This window comes from Amblyomma americanum, chromosome 11, assembly GCF_052857255.1.
Source record: "Amblyomma americanum isolate KBUSLIRL-KWMA chromosome 11, ASM5285725v1, whole genome shotgun sequence".
In the NCBI taxonomy this organism is placed as follows: Eukaryota; Metazoa; Arthropoda; class Arachnida; order Ixodida; family Ixodidae; genus Amblyomma; species Amblyomma americanum.
Genome location: NC_135507.1, coordinates 91,553,391 through 91,579,557, shown reverse-complemented (window position 1 = coordinate 91,579,557; position 26,167 = coordinate 91,553,391). Strand labels below are relative to the sequence as shown.

The 26,167-nt window shown below is 49.4% G+C and overlaps 1 long non-coding RNA gene across 1 annotated transcript; it reads right to left on the bottom strand.

Moving 5' to 3' along the window:
* Nucleotides 1-2,984: 2,984 nt before the first annotated feature.
* LOC144110310 (uncharacterized) lies at nucleotides 2,985-25,427 on the bottom strand. The gene is made up of 3 exons (XR_013309799.1): nucleotides 25,372-25,427; nucleotides 17,926-18,056; nucleotides 2,985-3,157 (listed from the first exon to the last, which is right to left on the bottom strand). It is a non-coding gene; the product is annotated as an uncharacterized LOC144110310 (long non-coding RNA).
* Nucleotides 25,428-26,167: the final 740 nt, after the last annotated feature.

Here is a 26,167-nt window from a genome sequence, read left to right as displayed (position 1 = left end):
CATGACTCGCCGCGGTGGATCAGTGGTTAGCGCGCTCGGCTACTGAACCGGAGTTCGCGGGTTCGAACCCAACCGCGGCGGCTGCATTTTTATGGAGGCACAACGCTAATGCGCTCTTGTGCTGTGCGATGTCGGTGCACGTTAAAGATCCCCAGGAGTCGAAATTCTTGCAGAGCCGTCCAGCAAGGCATCTCTTCCTTCCTTTCTTATTTCACTTCCTCCTTTATCCTTTGCCTTACGGCGCAGTTCAGGTGTCCAACGGTATATGAGACAGATGCAGCGCCATTTCCTTTCCCCGAAAACTAATTAATATTATTATTATTCTTTCAAGTGATTCCAAAAATTACACTCATTTTCAAGTGCACAACACAAATTTACGTCAACTAGTAGGTAGGGAAGGTATATGACGTACGAATAGCAATTTTAAATCGCAAAATAATTTTCTCTTGACCACGCTTTCCTAAAGACAAAAATCATTGTAAGACTTGGCTCAGCTTTTCGGGCTAACGAATGGAACAGGTATACCATGTCTCTGCATCGAGCGGCAAAACGCCAGAATTTCGATGCTCCTAAACAATTTTTTCATTGTAAAATGGAGCTCCCCGCCCCCATACTCAAGTTTTTCTCTCAGAGCAATGTGGCATTGATGTGCTTTGTTTTTGCGATTTTGTCGGCCATCATAGCATCTTATAAGCAAACCGTCTGAAACCTTAAACATGCTACCTACATCTTTGATGCTGTGCTGGAAGATTAGAAGCGGTATTGACGTAAACAAATAACCTGAATGTTGAAGAGGACACGGCGTGAAAAGTGATTTTCTTGTCAGTTATAGTACGGTCACTTACATTTAGCTATGAGACAGAAAAACTATATTTCGAAAGTGAGTTTTAGACCCTGCTGGGTCCCTGGGCCATTGCGCGGTCCCGCACTGTATCAAGTTGGTCATGTCGGGACATGACGTCGGCAGCCCGCGTCACAGCGTCAAGCTGCGATGTCGGGTCTGTAGACGTGAGCAGGACCTCCAAGTCTTCCCAGCTCGAGATGGTGTGCTGTCCCTGCGGAAGAGGATCCGCAGGGCAGCTGAAATGGATGTGGGAGACTGGCATGTGTGTCACCGCATAGGGAGCATGCAGGGGATGTGCCACAATAGTGGGATAACAGCTGAGGGGATGACAGGAGAGCGGGTCTGGAGGCGTCTGAAGAGGATCTGTTCGGAGTGCGTAAGAGAAGGGTGGAGAGGGGGTAAGTCCGGCGGTCAAAACCGGGTATTTGCGTGAACTCCGCAAAAGTGGGCGCCCGCTCCTTCAAGAATCCTGGATCGAGACTGTCCTGAGCCTGGCAAATCAAACCTCGGGCCAATTGATCGGTAGCCTCGTCCCCAGGGTTCCCAGAGTGAGCCGGCACACACTGGAGCTCTTCCCTGCGCGGTAAATTTTGGGTAGGGGTGTTCAACAATTGCAGGGGTGGGAATCCTGCCCCTGGAAAAGTTGGCAAAGCTAAGCTTAGATGTACTGTAAGCCACGATACAAGCGCATCTGGAGACCTGCAGCAAGGTGGAGAGTTGGCCTAGGTGCACATTAATCATTACAAAATATAAAATAATGATGATGAAAAAAAAGCGATTTTGCTTTAATATTATCTCAGGATGATCGTCTAATAAAGGCCGCTTCATTAGCACTGCACCGCTAGTTATCGTTTCTGCTACAGGCTCTATTTTCTATGTAAGGACAAGCACCACGACCTTTATTCTTCGACACTGAGATATGAGCCGTTATGCCAGTAAGCATGCATAATATCGGGACCTCGCGATAGCAGTCATAGCATACCGGAAGTATGCATGCAAATACCTTAGTCGCCGGAAGGTTCACTTTGACGTGACGTGCTAAATTAGTGCATATTGCCGCATGAGACAAATGAATACAGGGGAGGTCTGCCTGGTTGTTGGCCTATCATGCATGTTTATATTTTCATACTGAACTCCGCCGGCACATGGCTTTATCGCTTTGTTTGTTGTGCAAGAAGCGGCCTGATTTATCTCGCTTGATTGCAACAAAGCGGATCCGAATCTACGTCGCGGTTCATTGTAAGCTTTAAATTGAACACCGCCGAAAGCGGGTGACATCCTGTTCGAGGATCGAGCGCGCATGTTGCTACGCCACCGCAGAGTCATTCAGTTGTTTTCTGAAGCCTATTCGCTGTTTTCTGCTCGCCTGATTGCCGTAAGTGCTACGTGACAGTATCTAGCGCAAAATTAGGGCCACCTTCTCTTTTGTGTAAATAGGTTTTTATTTATAGTACCTTCACCCCTATGCCTTCTTCCTGTCTCCTCACCTCATTCATTCCATTTCTTCATTCTGCCTGCTTTCCTTTATTTCCGCTGCCCCAACTCAGGCGCTTCCGCAGAGATGGCAGATGCCGTGGCTTGCAAATATCTTTTCGTCTTTCTTTCACTCTCTCCTTTATCCCTTCCCTTACGGCGCGGTTCAGGTGTCCAGCGATATAGGAGACAGATACTGCGCCATTTCCTTTCCCCCAAAAAACCAATGAATATTATTAATTATTATTCCTCTTTATTAATCTAATCAATCACTTACTACCACTACTACCACTTCTAGATGCACCCCAAAGAGTAAAATTGTTGCTAGTAAACGTATTCAGGGCTCAGACAAATTTCGGTGGAACACATCAGCTGAAAAAGGGAGATATGCTCGAAATACTGAACACGCGTGTGATAAACGGCTATCTTTCGAATCCGTTGAAGGCCTTTGGGAGGTGAAATATAGCGCTAAAAAGTGAACTTGCGGGCTGGCTTAACAGTGCAGTTGCAGTGAATATGTCGTAGTATGCTTCGAAGTAAACTGCCCAGCCTCTAGCGCGGAAGTTAGCCACAACGTAGCATGAAGTAGTTTTCACATACGCAAGCAGCGACAAGTAAAATCTTGGAGTCTATCATCTTACCTCATGTTTAGCTTCTAATGGAACATGCTGTTTGGCGTATAGGTGGCTGATGACTTCCTTCATCGCACTAAATACTAAACCAACGCACTCTTGAGGCCTCGGAAGTTTGGGAGCCAGCGTTTGTTTCGGAAAGCTCGTAGATGCGTACTCAACCAAAGAAAGTGCCTGAAGGAGACCTAGATAATTGTATAGATCCCATCTGGAAATGAAGAAAACATATGCATAAAAAATTTAATCTAGGAGGTTAAGTGGATGCAGTTATCATAACTTCGGTAAACGCTTACAAAACTAATTATTCTTTAGTACCAAGCCATATATTCTATGTGTACTTTTGCACATTTTTGAAGTAAAAGTATTTGGCTAAAAACGACAAATATTTTATATGACATACACTTGGTTCACTCTGCAAAGTCAGTGGGACGGAAAAAAGCGAATAGGGTTTGCAAACGATGTTGAGCGATCCGCTTGCTGCAGGAAGGGCAGAAAGAATGGTACGCTGGCCCTAGCGGTTCGTAAGGGCTAACTATGCAAACGCTTAGGATGAAGCGTACGTGGTATTGCTTCATAATGAGCTACTAGGCTGACTGAATACTCAAGAAGAATAATGAAGCTTTTAAACCTGCCACGAACGAAACAACGAAGAGGAAGAATGAAAAAATGATTTTATTCATTAGTCTACGTGACTCTTAGCAAGACGGTCGATAGACCAACACGAGGAGGTGGGTGGAACGGTACAAAAGCATGACAACAAACTGGAACATTACTGCATGTGCAAGATTTTTCACATGCTGCCATAGAAAACATGAGCACAAAAGACATGGTCTTCCAAATCAAATATTCTCTTTTATGAATAGAAGCTTTTTGTTATGAGGGATACTGACAAGGTGCTGGCGCGCTTTTCTTCTGATGCCATCGTGAACAGCTGTCTGTCTCTCATGTCACCCACGTTCGTCCTATTGCTTTCATTGCCCTTATTAAAGCTGCACAACGTGCAGAGGAGAATTTTCAACCATACTTAGCCAGATGAACCTTTATTGCTTACTTCTTGGTCAGCATATTTGTGTTCGCCTAATCTCATTTTGGAGCATCGCCACGTATCGCTTATGTAGCAGCTATAAAAGCTTTTTTTGGATTTTTTTTCGCGTGTTTTGTCTTGCAGCCTTCAGCGGGAGAAAACGGAGGGCAGTTGTATTTTTTTAATGAATTTTCATTTATATGGGAGCTGATAAATCTACCCTGAGCCTTAATTACTTCGATATCGTAATTGTCCAATGCGAGACAATGTCGACATCTTCAAAGCTGACAGGCAAGGCGTGCCGATGTTTACTTTGTCTGCTATGTAAACTCTTCCTATTTGCACGAAGTAATTTTTGTTTATTGCTCACACATCCCTTAGAGTGACTGACCTTACTACACGCTTGTCTTTACAATCCTCATTTGAGCATAAATTATTACTTGTATTCAGAGGTTACACGCAAAAGTTAGAGGCAGCTCTTTGGAACTCATTGCAACAAATATGGGTATTTAACTGTCCTCGTGAAAAGTGTTTTAAAATCTTGCCATTACTTGATAAAAAAATTCGGCCGAGACACTTAAGACTGCCCACATATGAGAAGGTGTAAGCCAGCTCAGTTTGTGAACACAGTCGCCGCGAGCTGCTACGTGATGTAGCCCGATGCCATGGTGCTGAATATTCCACCTCTGCATGGCTCTACGCAGCCGCCTCCCCGGCGCCACCGCACCCCATCTGATCTGCGTGCTAACTTCTTGAAGGCAGTCGCCGCCCTGCCTCTAACCGCTCTCCGCCTTAAGGGCATAACGTGATAGCTACACAGATAAGTTTACAAAGGGCGATATTTTCCATCAGTGACGGGGTGAGACGAGGCTGAAAGCTGCAAACGCAGCTTGACTTGTCCTCGCCCCCTGCATAGAAACGACCGGTGGAGCTTGACAGCGAAACTTATACAAGAAAAACATCAAAAACCCAAGCTTGTTGACATGGTAAGTGTACAATCTTCATAGCAAATATAATGAAACAAAACCTGATGCTCTGTGGCGGAAATCAAGGAAAAAATATTTAGAGAATTATTAAAACTGAAGCACTATGAAATTGTCGCACATCTGATATTGCAGTGCATTTGCGTGCAATGAGTCACTTCTCACAGCATATGCCTATATGTGATCAGAAAAAAAATTATTTACGTATGTACACATGCCAAGGTTACCAGATACATTGACATTCAGAAGCCGACAGGACACTAAGCATGTAAGGCGAGCCAATTAAAGAGGTACCATAAGCAGCTTTGAGCAACTAACAGGAGTTGCTTGTGAGCGATTTAAGACAATGACATGCCTATTCACAGAAGAGTGAAACAGCAATAATCTGAGATGACAAAAAAGACCTTAACGCCAGTTTGGTCTAAAAACCAGAACAAGACGGTCGTTGTTGAGAGAAATGAATGGCCACGACCACTGCCGGAGGAACTCTCCCTCTCCCAAGAAAAAGAGTTCCTCTGACAAGAAACTGATCAGCTCCCTTCGAAAACGGCCATGTATTGGCCACACAGAGTGGCGTCGAAAGCCACCAGCGACCGGGGTGCATCGATTGTGCCACAAACTAAGAAGACCCGCAACAATTAACAGGCGAGCAAAACGGTCGCTGGTGAAGTGGCCGCGGGACACAAAGCTCGAAATACCCTGCCCACGGAAACCCGCATGAACTGCGCGCCAAAGGACGCGCGCTACCAGGCAGGTGACTGCAGTGTGGCGATTAGATTCCGGAAGCGGGCAATTCGGACAAGTACTGAAACGTAAAACACCCCACCACTCTAGCCGATCACAGGTGGGCAGCCCTGCCCAACCAAGTTCCAAACAAAGTCGCGTAGATGGTCTGGGAGAGGCGTCGACGCTATGCGCCCATTGAACGAGGCGCATCGGTGAGCGACGAGCCGCCGGCATAACGGGCAACAACAGCGAGCCCATAATGTCCACCACACGGTCTGCAACGATGTTGACATCAATTGCTTCTACGCTTACATGTATGAAAAAGGCCAATGACGTAGCGCAGAAAGCGGTAGGCTGCTCTTAATGAGGTCCAAGATTAACAGGGGCGGAGGGATTCAAAAAGCGCAAAGGGCCAAAAAGTACCGCGCTAGGGTTTGCGCCGAAGGCGCGTCCTCCAGGAAGATACGCAAAATGCACTTCAAAGCTAACAACGAAGACGTGATGTACAAAGTTAGATAGCCAAAACCGCCTCTCTCCCATGGTTGTCCGAGAACAGCACGAACCGGTTCCGGAAGCCTGACCAATAAATAGAAAAAAAACTGTAGCCTGCACCCGCCTTATGACGCGCAGGGCTGGTTTAACAATGTGGCAAAGGTACCAGAAGGCACACAGCACAGGCGACTGAACCAGGTTGCGCCTCTCAAGCAGAGGCAGGTCAAATGTCTGGGCCCTCCGCACACGAGCTGTAATGCCCTCTACGCCCGAAGACCACATACCATCCCATATTCCAGCACAGTCGTAGGTCACGCCTAAAATGCCCATCTGCGCACACCACTTCAAAGGTATCGCACATGTAATACGTCTCTGAGGAGACCCAACCAAAAAGTAACGACTCTTCGAATAATTAAGAGCAGTCCTCAACCAGGAGGCGTACTCACGAAAAACGTTTAAAGCTTCAAGCAGGCTGCGTTCATCAGCTAAGTAGAGTGTGATGTCAACTGCATAAGCAGTGACACGTACTGCCCCACTGCCTGGCAACGCCAGACCTCTAATCAGAGAGTGGTGATTGACTGCCAGGAGGAAAGGCTCTATTCCTAAGACAAACAAAAAAGGGGAGAGCGGACAACCTTGACGGACGTCGCGGCCGACATCAAATGCCGTACTTTCCCAGCCACAGAGGAGCAGAGTGCTTCGAATGTCTCTGTACATCTCTTTAAACCCGCCGCGGTGGCTCAGTGGTTAGGGCGCTCGGCTACTGATCCGGAGTTCCCGGTTTCGAACCAGACCGCGGCGGCTGCGTTTTTACGGAGGAATAACGCTAAGGCGCGCGTGTGCTGTGTGACATCAGTGCACGTTAAAGATCCCCAGGTGGTCGAAATCATTCCGGATCCCTCCACTACGACACCTCTTTCTTCCTTTCTGTTTTCACTCCCTCCTTTATCCCTTCCCTTACGGCGTGGTTCAGGTGTCCAACGATATATGAGACAGATACGGCGCCATTTCCTTTTCCCCCAAACCAATTAACACATGTCTTTAATAAGAAGCACGAAAGAAGGTGGGAAACCGATAGCATCTAGTGTACCGTAAATACACTCAGCTCTAAAAACCCGAACGTCTTCTCTTGATCGAGGGAAACAACAAGACTCTGTGTGAGCCGCCATATAGTATACTCTAAGATATCTCGCTTACGGAAGATATACTATGTATTTCACGACTCGGGATGGATCATACCTGGTGCAGGAAATGAGGGAAGGGAGAAAAGACCATAGACGGCGAATGAGTAATTTTGCTAATACTTTATAATCTGAATTTAGTAAGTGTGATAGGGCGCCAATCTTCCGGGCATGTCGAGAAAGGAGACGTTTTAGGAATTAGGACAATGCGACCTCTTTTAAGAGAATCAGAAGAGACATGCCGAGCGAAACGAAGTTTTAACACTTGCGAGAAAATGGGGCCTACAATATGCCAGAATTGTAAATAGAACTTCATAGGAAGACCATCTCGCCCAGGCGCTGAGCCTCGTTTCATGGTATCTAACGCCTTCTTGATTTCACCTGGTGTTGGCGTAGCCATAAGGCCATCATGAAGTTCAGCGGCAACCTGCGGCAAGCCTGCAAAATATGGTTAGCAAAAACGTCATCGCGATCAACCGGAAGGAGCGACTGAGCAATATCCCGCAAATGGACGAAAAACGCACTGAAATTCCTGCAAACTGGCTGGGCCAGAGCACACCAGCTCCTGGCGTGCAAACCGAAGCACCTCAGGATGAGTAGTTGAACTGCGTTGACAACGGCATGCCGCCGCTGTCAAAGATGATGATCGTAAAAGATGCTGTAGACGCTCCGAAAGCTCCTCTTTCCATGCGCACATAACCGACGATGGCAACTGTGTACGCTGAGGTATACGCAGCTTCGCCGTCACGACACGCACCTAAGCTGAGACGCGAGACCAGAAGCGGCGCAATGGTGACGCCTCTGCTCCTTCAGACGCTCCCAGTCATCAGGCACGGCTCCAAACCGAAAAACGCAAGGCCCGCGTTAGTCGTTCTCTCGTGTTGGCGTCATGAAGGATGCGCACATCCAAACGCCATGGTCTGTGAGGAGACTGCAGACGCCGCAACCCCGAGTGACATAAGAGGCGATGGTCTGATATGTATACCGGCGAGGATGGTAGCGTCATTACGCTAGCAGCACACACTGTCCTCGAAAGGCCCGCGGTACATACGCCCTGTCTAACCTGCTCGATGAGATGATAATCCGCGACGCCAAGTCCACACAAAGACGCCGCCATACAGGAGCTCATAAGCGTCTGTGAGCCTAAACTGGTTTACTAGGCGGCACAACTCGCGCACATTCCAGCCTGGCCTGCCGCTACTAGGGCACTGCGCATCAGCATCAGTTGAAATCGCCCATCACAACGTTACGTCCTCCAAGAAAATACACATCTAGATCTTTAAAGAATGAGTTTACCAAATTAGAATGTGTAGGTGTATAGACGCAAAGAATTCTCAGGCGAAGCGCGTTAAACGTGCAGTCGAACGCCAGCACGCGTCCAAGCGCACTTTAGGTAACATGATGGTCTCGCAGGAGGATGCGGTTCAAAACAAGAACGCCCACGGCGCTAGAACTTGTGCTGGCGCAAGAAAAGAAAGCATCGATGCCAAACCTACGTTTAAATTCCAACAAATCACTGAGACGAAAAAAATTGGTTTCTTGCAGGCAGAGGATACCGCAGCCCGATGAACGAGCGATAGCGACCACCTCGGCCTGCTTCATAACACTTCGGAACCCCTGCACGTTAAGAGTGATGCTGTTGAGCAGTCATTTTGGAAATCAAAAATAAAACTAGGAGCTGTGATGTCTAGGCAATACAATGCGCGCCGCGACCGGTGCCAAACCTCCTCACTTTTTTCGTAGGGTTGGACCAGAGGAGGCACAAGGCCTCCTTGGCCCACCAGCAGAAATGTCCGAGTCCGTAGTCGACGCATGCGGACGCTTTAAGCTCGTACACAAAGCGACCATCTCAACATCCGAAGACAGGGTACTAGAAGTGCTGGCGCTAATCCTCGATGTAGAAGATGACGGCGACTGCACAGGTTCCGCGTCAGGAGATGGCCATGGTTCCTGCCCTGGCGAAATATTTGTGCCGACACTAAACTTGGATGACGAATGAGATTCCGACGACGGCCTCGGCTCCTGCCCAGGCACGTTGACAGTCTCGTCAATGACGAAGTTGACTGATGAAGACGAGGAGAACAAGCTGCTCTCGTCACCATCGGTCTCAGACATGTTGGCGTTGTTGCTCAAAGCCGAAACGCTGGCTGCGGGCTACCGCGCGGGCTCCGAGAGCGGCTTGCCCTAGCATCGGAGACTTGCAGGGGCGCAACGGGCTCCATAGCGGCAGGTACACTTGGAGAGACTGAGGCTGACAGAGCAGGCACATTTACTGTCGGCTTGCTAGGTGCATCACTGGACGCCTGAGCAGCAGGCACCAGTTCTTCCACAGAGACAATCTGAGACGCAGTGGAACCACCCTTAACAGCGTCGGTGTCCGAAACGCAGTGCTCCTTGATGGCTGCATCGGCTGCCTGTGCGGCCAGCGGAGGTTCAGGCCGGGCCGCAGCCTCAGAGTACGAGGGCTTGATCGCGCATGCCACGGTAGCGTGTGGATCACCACAACGTCGACACGGCAGCACGCAACCTTGGCCTTGGTGCCCAAAGACCCCGCAACAGGCGCAAAACGGAGCCGTGCACTGTTCTCTGAAGTGTGCAGTAGACCCACAAGGCCGACAAACATGCTGCATGCCTTTGCAATCGCATGTCATGCGGTGGCCAGCGACCTTGATGTAGTTAGGCCCGGGCGACTCGGGCTTCATTTCAATTCGGGCGTACCGCGTCCCGGTGGCGACAGTGGGACGCGACCCCATGGTTCCGCGACTTGTGTGCAGCATCTTGCCATAAGGGGAAAGAGCCTTGACAAGAGAGTCACTGGGTACTCAGGCGGGCAGAAAAAGAACAGTCACCTGAGTCACCTGCGGGCTCAGGGGAAAGATAGCGACGCGTTCGTTGTAGATGATGAGGCAGGACGCACCAGCGATTGCAGCCATGGCGGCTTCACTCTTCACGGTTACTCGGTAATTGCGACCACCGAAGTGATGGACACAGTGAACTTCTTCCAATCCAACTACTGAGGCTGTCGCATCGACGACATCCTTCGGACTAGCCCCCTCAGGTGCAACGATATCGAAGGCAAAAGCCTTCGTAGTTGGTTGGCTCACCATGTTGAGGCGCCCGCCAGCCGAATGACACCCGAACAAGAGATCACGGCCAGAGATCGAACACTGGCCTCCGACGCTAGCCGGTGGCCGGAACACACCTTCATATATCTCGATGGATGTAAACAGCTACCAGAAACCAAGACTAAGTGTAGTTAAAGACCACCCACCCAAATAGAGCCGATCACATGGTACATACGGTAATCAATGTTCATTAAATGAGCTAACGAGTCAGTGCCCATATATGGAGAATTGGCCTTTCTTAGCATTCACAGATTCCTGGGAGTCATCATACCACTCCTGGCGCAGTGGTACAGTGGTTAAGCAATGCGCCACTGCTTTGTGGTGGCAGGTGCTGCCACGGATCCTGGTTGCCCCGAACAACGTCGCGCGACCGGTCATTAATTGAACCTCCAGCTGTCAGGCTGCACGAGGAATAAATCTTTTACGGACACCATCAAGTGTTCACACAGAAGCCTTTCCGCGCAATGGGGCAGCTAAAACATAGGCCTTAATAATTGGTTCTTGGGGAAAGGAAATGGCGCAGTATCTGTCTCAAATTGTTGGAAACCTGAACAGCGCCGTAAGGGAAGAGATAAAGAGGGAGTGAAAGAAGAAAGGAAGAATGAGGTGCCGTAGCAGAGGGCTCTGGAAAAATTTCGACCACCAGGGAATCTTTAACGTGCACTGACATAGCACAGAGCACAGGCAGCTTAGCGTTTTGCCTCCATAAAAACGCAGCCACCGCGGTCGGGTTCGAAACCGGGAACTACGGATCAGTAGCCGAGTGCCCTAACCACTGAGCCACCGCGGCGGGTCCGAGTTAAGCCAGTGCTAATTTTTGATGGAGACGTGCAACTTACTGGTGTTCCGAAGCTTTGAAGCAGATTGCAATCAATCCAGACGACGAGAAATGGATGGAGAACAGCTTCAAATGTCCACTTCCCACAGTTCCCACTTCACACTTCCCCCACCACACATCCTCCTCCTCCAGGACACACATGCCCCTACCACACTTCGCAGCTACACATCCGCTCACCCGGACGCAATGAATACACCCAGGGCTTCCACACTCATTCATCTCTCCATTAGACACAAAAAGCATCAGATCCCCTCCGATATGCCCTTCATGTCCACAGAAATCATACGAGATGCACACTCCACACCATCTATCTTTATTGCAAATATATACCACCCACCGTCTCATCCGATGGCTTCACTGGAAGCACTACTGCGAGATCTCCATAGGATTGCAGGCAAGCATCCACTGAAAATCGGAGGGGACTTCCACAGTCAACATACTGACTGGGGCTACCGCACCACCACGTGATGAGGAAGGTGACTCAGCCCATGGTGCAAGAGCTCCGCCTCACAATACACAACTTTGACACTCCCACGAGAATTGGCAACAGCGTAAGCGCGGACACCAGCCCGGACTTTACACTGAGCCGCAACCATGCGGGTATTACGTGGAACACAACACATCACACATTAGGGAATGATCATTACATCATCTCCGTTACAGTACCGTATAAACAAAGAACGACCGTTTACCTAACACACACACTCACCAACTGGGATGCGGTCCGCGCCGCACGGGCGGCCCTTCTGACGCTCCCATTACAGACATCGACCAGTGGGTGGCATCACTGATGAACGATGTCTCCGCACACACTCGAACCCTTAACCCCACACCAAATACTCCTACCCTAAACACTCGCCTGGCCAACCTATGTGAGGCCCACTATAGCATTCTAGAGCGCTGGAAAGGGCAAAAGCACAATCGGACCCTTAAAAAGCGGCTAGCCACACTGCAAACAAAAATTACTGAGCACTCTGAGGAGCTCTACCGATCCAACTGGGGACAGATTTGCGATAGTATGGCTGGCAATCTGTCCTCCGAATGGAGTTGGCAACTTCTCCGTCACTTAATTTAGCACACGCAATCCAAAACTGCCACACAACACTACGTCACACGCCTTGTACACAGGACCGACCTTTCTCCCGACGCACTCATCCACATACTTAGGAACACACATACAACTCCCGGTACCTCAAACCCCCTGCCCCCTATGTAGGCACCCCGAATGCCAATCTCGACGTGGAGATTACGGAAGAAGTCAGAGCGGCCCTCCTCACTCTCCGCTCTAACTCCACTCCAGGAGTTGACCGTATTTCTAATAGCACGCTCCGCAGTTTGGATGATCAGTCGATTGCCCACCTCATGGGGTACTTCAACACATGCTGGCTGGAGGGCACCCTTCCGCAATCCTGGCGTCACGACAAAATCTTATTCATACCCAAGCCCCACAAACCCCTTACACCTGCAAATATTCGCCTCATCTCCCTAACTCCATGCCTGGGCAAGCTTTTGGGGCAAGTCGCACTCGCCCGACTCACCGAACACATGGCAGAGCAAGACCTCTACCCACACAGCATGGTGGGCTTCCGTCCCCACCTGTCTGCGCAGGACGCCGTGATTTAGCTCCCACAAAATATTTTCGAACCCCCCATACCGGCCCACACAAAAACTGTCCTCGCCTTGGATCTCTCCAAGCCCTTTGATCGCCTAGACCATCAAGCGATCATGGCGGCGCTCTCCCCTTGAAAAAAGGTGAACGTATGTACACCTATATTCAGGCATTCCTTGCTAACTGCACGGCCGAAGTTCACTTCGGTCCCCACAGATTCAGTCTATACACCCTAAGTGGGGTTGGCACCCCTCAGGGATCTGTTCTCTCCCCTTTTCTCTTCAATGTCACTCTCATCCCCCTTTCCCGCAAAGTACAAACCATCGCTCACCTTCGGCATACTCTCTATGCTGATGAACCACCCATGGCAGTGATGGAAACATAGAGAATACTCGGCAGTTGGCAGCTACTCCCACCAAAACACATGCGCGGCGTATAGGACTTTCATGATCTCCGGAGAAGTCGGAGCTCCTCATACTCTGTCCGACAACCCGAAACTGCCCCACAGCCTCCATAACCGACACACTGGAAAACCGGCATAAACCGGAGGTACATACTCTCCGGGTACTGGGCCTCCACATCCAGAACAACAGGAAAAACACTCTCACCATGCACAAACTCCACAAACCCCAACGCAGAGCTCGCGCATGGGCGCTCCACAAACACTATGGCACGGACCCGGATGCCGTGTGGGCGGATGCCGCATGCACAGGCGAGGACGCGGTTGTAGCCATCACGAACCCCTCTCTACAATGCCACCTTTTACATATCCCCCACTGCTACTACGGAGGAGACTGAAGAGGCCGCCATTGCCCTAGCCATCACGCGCACTGAGGCCCGGTATTTACTTACGGACTCTAAAACTGCCATACTAAATATTGCTCGCGGGAGAGCTCACGTCTCTGCATTTCGCATACTTAACTCCATCGCCGCAAAGCCGCCCTGCCACAAGGAGCTCACATGAGTGTCTGCCCACTCCGCGAATCCCAGAAACGAGGCTGCCAACGCTTCAGCCAGAGGTTCTCTCAACCGGGCACCGGCGGCCTCCGATCTAGGGTTCTCACGGGGACGCATGAATTAATTCAGTGAACTCACGCAGGCCTGCAAAGCCGAACGTCGCCTATACCGCCCACCCCATTCCTCCACAATTACCACCGGACATTTTGGAGGCGGCTCCAAACACGCACGTTACCCTCCCCTTTTATACGCTCGCGCTATCCCCAAGTCCACAAAAAACCCTCCTGTACCCTCTGCCACAACCCCAAAGCCACTGTCGATCATATCCTTTTTCTCTTCCCGGTGGATCTTCCACCGTGGGGCCTGGAGCACTTTGGCACTTGTGAGGCTTGGGAGACCCTACCGCGCTCCGAGGACCCGGCCAAGCAAGCCATCGCCACAGGCCGGGCTGCCAGCGTCATGAGCCTCCGGGACATGAACGTTTGAGTGCAGTGTTGCCGTGCGGGGGCCCAAGGACCTGCATGCCCTAAACTACCCTGTGTCTAATAAAGTTTTCACCACCACCACCGTCCTTGCCTTTTGCTGATTTCCAAGGTCAGCCAGGTTAAGCCACTGCCAACTTCTTACATTCGTTGCCAGTGCACATTGGCACATAAGCGTCGCTAGACGACTTTCTGAGCTCTTATTGACGGGCTATCAATGACGTGAAGCGTTACTAACCATTCGAGGATTCGGGGTGCAACGAACGTTCTTAAATAAGCAAATGTATTAAGCTACGAATGTTACGGGAGTTACGGGATTCCGATGAGGAAGCATCTACCACAAAAAACATCCGATCGGTCGAAATGATGATTGCAGCTCGTTCCCCATAACAGCTTTAAATACGGAATCATACGCGCTCAACCCCACGGTCGGCGTTCTTAGCTCATAAGGGCCATTGCTCCGAAACGCTGGTCGCACCGCATGCCTCAGTGATTAGAGAGATAGCGTTGCACACTCGGTGATCCGTTACCGTGATCCGCCTCATTAGTGTCGCTTAAATGTAGGTGGGGAGTGGCTCTATTTTCTGCCTCCCTCTACGGGCATAACTGCTCATGTAGAGCCGGGGGGGGGGGGCGGTATGGGAGGAGGGAGGGGGTAATCCGCCTGCGCGAAGCGCCATTGCGCGTGCGTAGATCCCACTGAGGGCGCGAGATGGCGACACATGCATTTCAGCTGCGAGCGCGCCTGCCACGTCGGGGCCAATAGGTGCGTACGTAGTGGTGCCCGAAGAAAGGGGATTACGGTAGCGGATCGCGGATCATGCTACGCTATAACCATGCACATATTGTAGAATGTACGGCAGCGCATAAGCAATGAGAATTTAAGGAAGCTTGGAGTATTTGTAAATCCCGTCTACCCTCCACTCATATGGCGTAATAACGTTTGATCCCTCTTTCCTTCCTTTACTCATTAAAAGAGAACATTTAGAGTGCACGGCTGCCAAACGGACACATTATTTTCCACATCACGTTTTCCAGGTTTTAAAACGTAAACTTCAGTGTTTTCCGATTACACTGAAATATATTTACCAGCTTAGCGCGAAGATCATTCGGACAGTTTTTCCTTACTCTTCCAACAATCATGAACCCGGTCTTTTTAACGCTAATTATATTGTTTATAACGCAATAATTAAAGGGAAGGTGAAGTGGTTTTAAAAAAAAATGAGTTTCGAGCGGTATTCCACAGATTTCTGCCCTGTCAATCTGATTACGGCAATTAAATCGGCCGAAAACGATGAAAAGTACATTTCTTTTCAAGAAGTAACCAACGATCGCCGCGGGCTGTTTAAAACGGGCAGTATCCGCTCGTGATTGGTCGAAAGCTTAATGAAATCATCGTTGCCATCTCGGCTGTTGTCGTTTCACGTGTTAAGAGAAGCGGCGGCTTTTAGCAGCTGTACAGTTTATTTATCTGCAGATATTCGTGATTACAGAGTTTCTGTCCTTTACGAAAGATCATTGCGCTTCTCCGTATATGTTCAAGTCCCCAGCTTCCACTCAGAAACGACAAACACTGGAAAATTACAGTTCGGACTGGACTGGTAGCCAAAGTGAGGTGGCAACTTTTTTTCACGTGGGAACACTGAGTGGTGCCTATTTCTTTTTGTAAGCGTACACGGGTGTAAATGAACAAGCGAAAGCGAAATAATATATTACGCATTGTTGAAAAGCTTGGAGTGGGTCATTGTCACGGATCCCTTCGGAGAACGCGCGGACCGAAAGAATGGACTAGGCGACTGGTGTACCCACACAGACGCATATTTAATACACACTACGTGACACACACATAAACTACCACACAAAACTAGCTAACAAAACCAACACAAAACACAAAGACTATAAATACACGCTACCCGGGAACGCTGCTACCAGCGTCTACTACTAGCGTTCTACTGTTAGTGGTCGGCGTTCGTGCTCACGGTTGGTTCGGTGCGGATGCAGCGTTGCATGTGTCCAGTTGCAGGCATAGAGGTTGCGTTCGAAGTGCTCAGAAAAAATCAACGCTGCGCGTTTGAGTTCTTACCTCTAGCCTCCTTCTTTTGGCGAAAGCTGCTCTTGGTGGCGGCGACGCGCATCTGTGCGCGAACACCGAAAGAACGACGCCAGGCTTGAGCCGAGCAGATTTCACTCTGGTTCCCATCGCCCGTGTCAGTGACAGGTTCCGGTGGTAATCCGTGTCAAGAAAGTGATCTGAGCAAATCATACTGTTCCTTGAGGGCATGAAGTTCTTCCTTTTGACAGCTGCAATCCACCGTTTACCAAGCGCCTTGTCTTTAGGGAAGTAGTGGAATGCAACATCGTCACGGCCACTTCTGTTCCTGCAGCCGTACGCCGCGCAGAAAAACGGCATGCTGAACGCCAAGCTGTTTCCCCAGCCTCGGCCACTTGTTGTAAGCAAACATATCAAGTACGCTCGAATACACATACCAAAGAAAACGCGCGGGCGATGTCTTCTCAGCGGCGCTGGTCGGCTGGTCGCAGCAAAAACACAGGGAGGAAACGGCCCGGGCTCATCGCAAGGCAACGATGACGTCGTTTCCGGTCGCTTCCACTTGGCTCTCCCGACTTCCTCCGCGCTCCGCGCGTTTCGCCAGGCGGAGCATCGAGTGAAATTTATTCGGGAATTTTGTAATTTCTGCGCTGAAAATCGCGTAAAAAACTTCACAAACGTAAAATATTGTTACGTGGTGGCAAGCCAAGGAAGGCACGACATGATGACAGAATGAAGATATGATTTAATGGCTGAAGGGCCTAGCGCGAGCACTCCGTCCCACGCCACTGCCCTCTTCTTCGTCTTCATAACATGACCCCGGTCCTCCGAGCGATCGTCCCGATCGATTGCTTGAGTTACGAGTGATGAGGTGACGATGAGGATGATCAGGAAGGATAGAAGAAGATGAAAGGCTTGCCACAAAGATGAAGCAGATGATCTGGTGGACGGTTGCCCCCGGAGCTTCAGGTCCAGCGGTCGGTCACCCACTGCTGAAGGTCAAGGGTTGAGGGATCGCCGCACAGCCTGGGCGGGGGTGCCGTCTTGGTTCGGGTCATAGTCGGGTCATCGTACGTCAGTTCCTGGTCGTCGTGTCTTGTGTTCGGGGCTGGGGACGGGGCGGGGGAAAGCGGCTGGTCGGTTCTGGTCATTTCGAGCTGGGGTTGAGCCGGGCGGCGGAGCCCAGGTCCCGTCGGCCAACGACGAAGGCGAGCAGAAGGCGGCGATGCTCCGGGGACTAGGATGACGATGAGTACCCAGCACCTCACACCAAATGTTACGTGGTGGCAAGCCAAGGAAGGCACGACATGATGACAGAATGAAGATATGATTTAATGGCTCAAGGGCCTAGCGCGAGCACTCCGTCCCGCGCCACTGCCCTCTTCTTCGTCTTCATAACAGTATGATATGGTAACATGCTTAATGTCAAGTATCTTCCGGTTCTGTAACCAATTAACCTTCTCTTCAACCAACAAACGACGACAGCTGCTGAGCTTCTTGATTACTTACGGTTTTGCGTTTCGAAGAAATTCGACTGTCTTCTCGAGTAATTCTATGTTGAAGATCTCCACGGTCTCCTCTTCACACAGTTTCACACCAACTGCTCTGAAATCTTTGTTAAGCACCTCTAGTAGAGGAAACTGGAAAAAAATACCAGAGAAATTTTGCATATATATTCTATATAAATGTGCGAAAGCAGAATTGCGTGAATGTTCCCTTGTCTTATAACTTTAGTGGTGACATCCTAATGCTGGCTTATCGTGCTGTCTTTAATACCGTAAATGGTAGGGTTTTAACGTAGTTAAACCGAATAGCACGAGCGAAAAAATGCGTTTAGCCTGATTGGCACATGGGTTTGCGTTTCTGGACCGTCGGCATGCCTGGCGACGATATTAAGACTCAAGCTGTGATCGAGGTAGAGCAAATATATGTTCTCGCCGCAGATGAAGCTGATGATGAGGATGATGTGCAATGTACAGCGCGAGAGTGTGTTGTAGTTTAAAACGAGAAGTGATAGGTTGCAGCGGTAGCCTAGTGCACTCACGCTATGCTTAGTGGGGCTGCTCACGCCGTAGTGGGCTCGAATCCCAGGCGCGGCAATATTTACTTATTTATTTCACGCGGCAGAGACCAGAAGCACCGCAGTTCCACAAACATCTCAAGATCTTGCTCAGGGTTTACCCATTGGAAAACTGTTTTCACACTAATGATCAAGTTCAACATAATAGCTTGCAGTGCTTTCCAAGTTTGTAAAATTAACGCCGCCGCGGTGGTTCATGCTTTGCTGGAGACTTCAAAGACGTGGACTGCATACCGGCTGTGCGAAGTCATTGCACGTTAAAGATCTCCATGTGGTCAAAATTATTCCGGAGTCCTATACTAGTAGTGGTAGTAAGTGGTTTATTACAAATGTTAAAAATTGCCTTGTGTTTAGTTGTGGTTAAAACCTAGTTGAATTGCGAAAGCTTCGTTTCGTCGGCGCTTCGTCTATGCAGCGTCTTTCGACGCTCTCGACAACTCAAACCGGTCTCTTCCGCAGTTGAAGAGTCATTCCGGGACATGGCACGAATTCTTCTGACGGCATATTCGTTACGACGCTTCTCGAGTCATGCGGCGTGTTCTTCCGGCGTCTCTCTAGCGCGCTGTCATTTCCTCGCTTCGTTCTGTCTTTGTTGTCTCTCTTTCGCGCTCTCCATAACGACTACAAAACACTGAGGCGAAGCGCATATATATATATATATATATATATATATATATATATATATATATATATATATATATATATATATATATATATATATATATATATATATATATATATCGCGAGGGGACACCTGCTCTTCCTATGCCTCAACGGATCACATGCGTCGACGGCGGCGCCTTCTGTTGGAGCGCGGCTGCGGTGTTGCTAGGCTGACTGACTGATGTTTCTGAGAGGAAGAAGGAAATGGAAAGACCACGGGCCTGCCTACGGGATCAAGCCGAGCCACGCTCGCTGCAGCGTGCTGAAAGTAGGAGGGGTAAAGGATAGGAGAGCAGAGTGAAAGAAAAGACGCGCCGCGCTATGTCCCGGGCCGATCCCGGAGGCAGCGCAATACCGCGCCGACCAGTGCCTGAGTGCTTCAAGCCAAGCACACCACCATATTCGAAAAATAAGTTTAATATCTTAAGTCCAAGGACCCATGCATATATTAAATCAGGTATCATGCAACGGCGGTTCAAGTTTGCTCGTCGGCCAAGGCACACGGAACACGGCATACAGCATACCGCTTACGATATACGGCTGAAGTGCGCGACGAGCCGAAGTGGCTCGCTGTCTGGCGTAGTAAAAATTTCGCGTTAAAAAGTGAAGGATAATATTTTTGCTACCCCCGGCATCTGGCATAGATACCGAAGCACCTAAGCTGGGGCAGCGGAAATAACGGATAGCAGGCAGAATCAATAAATGAAATGAAAGAGGTGAGGGGAGAGATATAAAGGTTACGGTGAGAGGTAGGACATTTATAAAATAATGTAAGTAGACGTTGAATGCGTGTTATGTTCATAATTAGAGGATAAAAGCACACGCGCACAACACTATGTCTACTGCCTATGCTACAGCACCTCTCATTTTTTCTTTCTCTGCTTTATCCCTTGTTTGAACCCGACCGCGGCCGCTGCGTTTTTACAGAGGAAAAACAATAAGGCGCCTGTGTTCTGTGCGATGTCAGTGCTCGGTAAATATTTCCAGGTGGTCGAAATTATTCCGGAATCCTCCACTACGGCACCCCTTTCTTCTTTCACTCCCTCCTTTATCCGTCCCTTACGGCGCGTTTCAGGTGCCCACCGATATATACGACTGATACTGCGCCATTTCCTTTCCCCAAAAACAAATTATTAATACTATTACTATTCTTTCCCTTACAATGCAGTTCAGGTGTCCACCGGGATATGTGAGACAGTTACTGCGTGATTTCCTTTCCTCAAAACCCTGTTTTCATTTGTCATTACGCCAGCGGCGGCCGCAATTAGATGAACGCGAAATGTTAGAGGCCTTTGAGCTGTGCGATATGAGTGCACGTTAAGGCGGAACCGCATGGCGCGATTTCAGGCGCGATTGACGCGCGGATGGTGGGACGCGCGCGTCATTTTGACGCGTGCCCAGTATGATCCGTCACGAAATCGCGCCGCCGCGTGCTCCTACTCGGAGGAGAAAAAAACGCCTCGCGCGGCGCGTCCGAGGCGCGTCCGCCAATCAGATTTCAAGTAAGTCACGTGGTACTTGGTCACGTGGCCTTTTGGTTTTTGGTTTTGCCACTAGATGGCCCTACTCTCTGCGCATCTCGACGGAACCTCTTCGGCGCATTTTTTTCCCGCTCTGCAGAACCGGCGCGCACGTGAAAAACACGTGCTACTGTTTCGTGCGCGCATCGTGTTCATCGAAAATGGAGAAAGCAGTCTTCAACGAGGCCCTTATCACGGAAGTGGAGAGGCGTCGCGTCCTGTGGGATATACGCGACCGCCTCTTCTGCTCTGTAGTAAGCGCCCGACACTCCATTTTCTATGTCGAGTTGTAAACAAGCAGCGGCCTCTTGGCATGCAGAAAGTACATAGTCGCAGTTTCGCACACAATCTCCTGCTTGAAATTAAGCTTGATAAATATACTTCGGAAAAAAAATGTCGTTGTGTAATTACACTTAGATTATTTATATTGCAGTGTTGTGTAAGTTTAAGGGCATATTACATATGCGGTAGCAGGGACAATTCATGTCGTTGGGAGTTACGTTGTCTGGCAACCCGGAAAACGCGCCGCGAAGGCGCCGCTCCACTTTTTACGTGCGGGTGCTCGCGCGTTGACGGCAACGCGGGCGTCCACCGCGCGTCGCGTTTTTCGCTCGCGGAAAATGCGCCATGCGGTTCCGCCTTTAGAGATCTCCATGCGGTCAAAACTATTTGGGAGACACACTACCCCACCTCTTTCTTTTTTCACTCCCTCCATTACTCTTCAATTAAGGCGCGGTTCGTGTGGCCGCCGAGATATGTGAGAAAGTTACTCCATGATTTCCTTTCGTCAAAACCAGTTTTCATTTTCCTCCCGACCACGGCGGATGCGTTTTTATGGAGGAAAAAGGCTAAGGCGCCCGTGTGCTGTGCGATGTCAGTGCACGTTAAGCCCCAACTCGATGGACACATCCTACGCGTACCAGCGGAGCGGCTACGCGCACGGGCGTACGCTGGATCCTGTCTGCGCATGCGCAAAGCGCGACGCGCGCGCAGGCGCGAGCAGGGGCAGATATCTGTCCATGTCAGACATCCGCGCCTGAGCGCGCGCGCTTGCGCGCGCGTCGGAAGCGGGGTCCGGTTTACAACAATAGGAGGAAGGCGGGGGCTCTCGGGGACTCTTTTCTAATGGCTTGAACCTATCCCAGGTTCCTGGAACGTTTCTTGCGGTTTAAGTTGTCCTTTCAGCGCCCCCAAATCCCCTTACTTCACGCTTGAAATTCCTTCGGTCGGCTCGAGAGGGAGAACGCCCCAGCACAGGGAGCATGGAGGTGTATGACTTTTTTCGACGCTTGGCACGGCGCGTCGCTGGGCGCGTAGGCGCTCCGCCGTACGCCTAGGATGTGTGCATCGAGTTGGGACTTTAAAGATCCCCAGGTGGTCGAAATTATTCCGGAGCCCTCCACTACGGCATCTCTCTCTTCCTTTCTCCTTTCACTCCCTCCTTTACCCTTCCCTTACGGCACGGTTCAGGTGTCCAACGATATATGAGACAGATACTGCGCCATTTCCTTTCCCCCAAAACCAATTATTATTAATATTATTATTATTATTATTATTATTATTATTATTATTAATATTATTATTATTATTATTATTATTATTATTATTATTATTATTATTATTATTATTATTATTATTATTATTATTATCCCGGCAGCAGTGGCCGCATTTAGATGAAGGCGAATTGTGAGAGGCACTTGAACTGTGCGACAGGAGCGAATGTTAGAGATCTCAATGGGGTCAAATCTCAATGGGGTCGAAACTATTCCGGAGACCTGCACTACGGCACCCCTTTCTTTTATCCCTCCCTCCGTTATCCCTTACCTTACGGCTCAGTTCTGGTGCCCACCTAGATATCTGAGACAGTTACTGCGTGAATTCATTTCCTCAAAACCAATTTACCTTTTTCTTTCCGGCAGCGGCGGCCGCATTTAGATGAAGGCGAAATGTTGGAGGCCTTTGAACTGTGCGATATGTTTTCACAGTGCACGTTAGAGATCTCCATGGGGTCAAAACTATTCCGGAAGCCAACACTACGGCACTTCTTTCTTTTTTCACTCCCTTCACTATCCCTTCCCTTACAGCTCTGTTCCGGTGGCCACCGAGATATGTGAGACAGTTACTGCGTGATTTCCTTTCATCAAATAAATAAATAATTGGTTTTGGAAGAAAGGAAATGGCGCACTATCTGTCTCCTATATCTTTGGACACCTGAACCACGCCATAAGGTAAGGAATACAGGAGTGAGTGAAAGAAGAAAAGAAGGAAGATGTGCTGTAGTGGAGGGCTCCGGAATAATTTAGACCACCTGGGGATCTTTAACGTGCACTGACATCGCACAGCACATGGGCGACTTCTCCATCGAAACGCAGCCGCCGCGGTCGGGTTCGAACCCCGTGAAGTCCGGATCAGTAGCCCAATGCGCTATCCACTGAGCCAACGCTGCGGGTTTTTTTTTTCATCCCAATTTTCATTTTTCATTCCGGCAGCGTTGGTCGCATTTAGATGAAGACGAACTCTTAGAGGCCTTTGAACTGTGCGATATGAGACATTTACTGCGTGATTTCGTTTAGTCAAAACCAATTTTCATTGTTCTTCCCGCCGCAATGGCTCAGTGGTTAGGCGCTCGGCTACTGATCCGGAGATCCCGGGTTCGAACCCGATCGCGGCGGTTGCGTTTTTATGGAGGAAAAACGCTAAGGCGCCCGTGTGCTGTGCGATGACAGTGCACGTTAAAGATCCCCCAGGTGGTCGAAATTATTCCGGAGGAGCCCTCTACTACGGCACCTCTTTATTCCTTTAATCTTTCACTCCAGCCTTTATCCCTTCCCTTATGACGCGGTTCAGGTGTGCGTCGCTGTGTGAGACAGATACTGCGCCGTTTACTTTCCCCAAAATCCCATTTTCAATTTCCTAGCGGCTGTGAAATTTAGAAGAAAAAGCTCGAAGGGGGGGGGGGGGGGTGCTGCAACAGTGCGCTGCTAGCACTTCGCATTGCTTACCTTGAAACTGAAGACATTGACTGTTGTGCCTTGATGTAAAGTGTGTAGTGTGGCTTTTTGTATGATTTGTGGAGATTAATTGTGTTGTATGAGATGCAGAAATCGCGGTATTTGTATTACTCACGTTATGTCTCCGATCTGACACCTGATTTAATATCTGCTGCGGGTCCTTGGACCGAAGATATTAAACTTAATTTTGGAATATGGCGGAGTGCTTGGCTTGAAGCACTCTGGCACTGGTCAGCCCGGTATTGCACAGCCTCCGCGATCGGCCCGGGGCATGATAGCGCGCGTCTTTTATATATCTTTGCTCTCCTATCCTTTAACTCTCCTACTTTCAGCACGCGACTGCGAGCGTGGCTCGGCTTGAGTCAGTAGGCAGGCCCGTGCACTTTCCTTTCCCTTCTTCCTATCAGCAACAGCAGTAGCAGTTATGTCTCCGGGAGAATTAGCCATTCTAGACTTTCACTCATCACAGACGGGGAATACGACCCCGTCTGCCAAAATTGTTACCAGGGAGAAATCGCCACCCAGGCTCACATCCTCTGGGGTTGCGCGGGAAATCCGCCCCCTCGAACCTTACTGCCAGCTCCCTCCGAAGATGGATGGAACGAACTCCTCAAAAGGCCAGACAAGAGCATCCAACTGGCACTCATTTCGTGGGCCCAGGAAGTCGCCCCCACCTGGGGGCCACACCAAGCCCACCTGCCCTAAATCCCGCCAATCTATGGCAATAAAGTTGTTTCTCTCTCTCTCTCTCTCTCTCCGGGAGAAAATACTGCGCACACGTATGGCCTCATATTCAAGAGTTCGACTTTCGTACTGCTTGCTAGCATAGGGTGCGATTAACGCCATACCGCTAGCGATTTCGTTCAGTGGAGAACCAGGAGTCGTATTTAACGTTGGCGTGCCGAGAAACTCTGGATTGGTCCAGCCGGTCACGACGTCACAACCACATAACCTCTCGCCAGTAATCAAGTGCACCCAACGATTGAAAAAAAAATATAGTCCAACCGGGACTTGAAACCGCAGCCACTTGTGTCGTGAGGAACGTTAGTTCCACTTGGCTAAAGGGAGGTCTTGTGTGTCTTGCAGTAAATGAATTAAAAATTAAATGCAATAAAAAGCAGTGTCCGTGTCTTTTCAGTCATATGAAAGAGGACACCAAGCCGTCTAAAGGGCGCTTTAGCGCTATAGCTTCATACTGAGCAGCATTTTTTTGGCTTTCAAATATAACTCAGCTATTGTTAGCCCTACTAAGAGTTTCAGACATGCAAAATTTTTTGCAATGCGCGCTATTGTTGCTCTATTGCCCCGAGCTACTTCCCAAGAAAAAATGGTCCTTAATTCTGTGGCTATATTACATGTTGAGATATCTTTGTCACATAAGACATAATATCCTCCAAGAAGTCGGGGATGCCGTTACAGCGGGTACTTTCACAATGTCCAGTAGCAGCTACGAGACCATACTCTGGATAACAGAAGTGCTACGAATCCGCGACAAACGCAGGTGGAAACAATACTTTTGAAAACAGAGTGGGGGCTGCTTGTGGGGCCGACAGTATCCGTTTTCACACCTTGTAAAGTCTTATAAAAGCCCGCACGGGCCGCAGGTGGTCCGGACCAGCAATGTTAAGGACGGTAAAAACAAGTCCAGTTAACGCGACAACATGAAAACTGCCCCACTCACCTCAGGGAATTTCTTTGTGAAGTTACCTATAGTCATCTCAACCACTGAGGGTCGCATCCTCCAGCCCGAATGCTGCAAGTATATAGACGTAAATATTATTGACCAGTGCATTGAATCAACAAACAGCAGCCAAGACTACTTTTTTCAACTAACGTCGTTCTGGACGCGTGATATTATGCAGTTCTCTCTTCCACAGTGGCGCGCGAAACAAAAATATCATGGACAAATATAGCCAGCGTCAAGCGTTAAAAAAGAGCCAGCATTTCAGAGCATCCTTCGCCTATCTTCTTCGCAATCATGCACGGCCAGAATTTGGCCCGCGCTTCCTAAGGCTCGATGTCGTGCTGCCCCGAAGTGATGAAGAGGAAGCCTCATTTGTTAGGTGAAGCACTGCCAAAAACACTTTTAATGTCACTTGAGAGTGCGAGCAAGGACACCTTTTGCATAGAGATGTGCAGGCATGGGGTGAGTTGCTATAATTTTGAATGCCTCCCAGGACAGCAACGAAGGCGTCCCTTTAAACAAGAGTTGCTTCAAATATGCCTAAACTAGGTACGGGCGTGCCTCTGCGATCTCCACTTGGAACACATAACAACGTGCACACGGCGCCAATGTTGCACCAGATGAAAAAACGCTTTTCGTGCCATGTAGTTGTTCTGCAAGCGTAGAGAAAGTATTGTGTGCTTCTTCGTTAGAATTGAGAAAGTAGGCTGAGGAAGTTTTATGCACTCCAAATAAAGGAAAAAGCTGAAATGAAACACACCAGTGATCTGAAGGCACTTCGAAATTATGCCTA